The following is a 2,500-nucleotide window of genomic DNA, read 5'->3' on the forward strand; positions in this document are numbered from 1 at the left end:
CGAAAGCCCCATCCAGCCCTGTGCCACCCGGGGGGTTCCAGGGTGCTGAGATGGCTGACATTTTGCTCCGCTCACGACGGTCACCGCGCCACACAAGAACAGCCCAAAAACAGGCCAAAACAGCCCAAAAACGGGCCAAAACTGGCCATTTTTGGCTGCGCGAGCGAGCGGCGAGCGGCGAACAGCGAGCGAAGCGAGAGGCAGCACCGTCCCTGCTATACGAAAGCCCCATCCAGCCCTGTGCCACCCGGGGGGTTCCAGGGTGCTGAGATGGCTGACGTTTTGCTCCGCTCACGACGGTCACCGCACCACGCAAGAACAGGCCAAAAACTGGCCAAAACAGCCCAAAAACGGGCCAAAACTGGCCATTTTTGGCTGCGCGAGCGAGCGGCGAGCGGCGAACAGCGAGCGAAGCGAGAGGCAGCACCGTCCCTGCTATACGAAAGCCCCATCCAGCCCTGTGCCACCCGGGGGGTTCCAGGGTGCTGAGATGGCTGACGTTTTGCTCCGCTCTCGACGGTCACCGCGCAATGCAAGAACAGGCCAAAAACTGGCCAAAACGGCCCAAAAACGGGCCAAAACTGGCCATTTTTGGCTGCGCGAGCGGCGAGCGGCGGACAGCGAGCGAAGCGAGAGGCAGCACCGTCCCTGCTATACGAAAGCCCCATCCAGCCCTGTGCCACCCGGGGGGTTCCAGGGTGCTGAGATGGCTGACGTTTTGCTCCGCTCTCGACGGTCACCGCGCAATGCAAGAACAGGCCAAAAACTGGCCAAAACGGCCCAAAAACGGGCCAAAACTGGCCATTTTTGGCTGCGCGAGCGAGCGGCGAGCGGCGGACAGCGAGCGAAGCGAGAGGCAGCACCGTCCCTGCTATACGAAAGCCCCATCCAGCCCTGTGCCACCCGGGGGGTTCCAGGGTGCTGAGATGGCTGACGTTTTGCTCCGCTCTCGACGGTCACCGCGCAATGCAAGAACAGGCCAAAAACTGGCCAAAACGGCCCAAAAACGGGCCAAAACTGGCCATTTTTGGCTGCACGAGCGAGCGGCGAGCGGCGGACAGCGAGCGAAGCGAGAGGCAGCACCGTCCCTGCTATACGAAAGCCCCATCCAGCCCTGTGCCACCCGGGGGGTTCCAGGGTGCTGAGATGGCTGACGTTTTGCTCCGCTCTCGACGGTCACCGCGCAATGCAAGAACAGGCCAAAAACTGGCCAAAACGGCCCAAAAACGGGCCAAAACTGGCCATTTTTGGCTGCACGAGCGAGCGGCGAGCGGCGGACAGCGAGCGAAGCGAGAGGCAGCACCGTCCCTGCTATACGAAAGCCCCATCCAGCCCTGTGCCACCCGGGGGGTTCCAGGGTGCTGAGATGGCTGACGTTTTGCTCCGCTCTCGACGGTCACCGCGCAATGCAAGAACAGGCCAAAAACTGGCCAAAACGGCCCAAAAACGGGCCAAAACTGGCCATTTTTGGCTGCACGAGCGAGCGGCGAGCGGCGGACAGCGAGCGAAGCGAGAGGCAGCACCGTCCCTGCTATACGAAAGCCCCATCCAGCCCTGTGCCACCCGGGGGGTTCCAGGGTGCTGAGATGGCTGACGTTTTGCTCCGCTCTCGACGGTCACCGCGCAATGCAAGAACAGGCCAAAAACTGGCCAAAACGGCCCAAAAACGGGCCAAAACTGGCCATTTTTGGCTGCACGAGCGAGCGGCGAGCGGCGGACAGCGAGCGAAGCGAGAGGCAGCACCGTCCCTGCTATACGAAAGCCCCATCCAGCCCTGTGCCACCCGGGGGGTTCCAGGGTGCTGAGATGGCTGACGTTTTGCTCCGCTCTCGACGGTCACCGCGCAATGCAAGAACAGGCCAAAAACTGGCCAAAACGGCCCAAAAACGGGCCAAAACTGGCCATTTTTGGCTGCGCGAGCGAGCGGCGAGCGGCGGACAGCGAGCGAAGCGAGAGGCAGCACCGTCCCTGCTATATACGAAAGCCCCATCCAGCCCTGTGCCACCCGGGGGGTTCCAGGGTGCTGAGATGGCTGACGTTTTGCTCCGCTCACGACGGTCACCGCACCACGCAAGAACGGACCATAAACAGGCCAAAACAGCCCAAAAACGGGCCAAAACTGGTCATTTTTGGCTGCGCGAGCGAGCGGCGAGCGGCGAACAGCGAGCGAAGCGTGAGGCAGCACCGTCCCTGCTATACGAAAGCCCCATCCAGCCCTGTGCCACCCGGGGGGTTCCAGGGTGCTGAGATGGCTGACGTTTTGCTCCGCTCACGACGGTCACCGCGCCATGCAAGAACGGACCAAAAACAGGCCAAAACAGCCCAAAAACGGGCCAAAACTGGCCATTTTTGGCTGAGCGAGCGAGCGGTGAGCGGCGAACAGCGAGCGAAGCGAGAGGCAGCACCGTCCCTGCTATACGAAAGCCCCATCCAGCCCTGTGCCACCCGGGGGGTTCCAGGGTGCTGAGATGGCTGACGTTTTGCTCCGCTCACGACGGTC

This window comes from Musa acuminata, unplaced genomic scaffold (assembly GCF_036884655.1).
Source record: "Musa acuminata AAA Group cultivar baxijiao unplaced genomic scaffold, Cavendish_Baxijiao_AAA HiC_scaffold_111, whole genome shotgun sequence".
Lineage (NCBI taxonomy): Eukaryota > Viridiplantae > Streptophyta > Magnoliopsida > Zingiberales > Musaceae > Musa > Musa acuminata.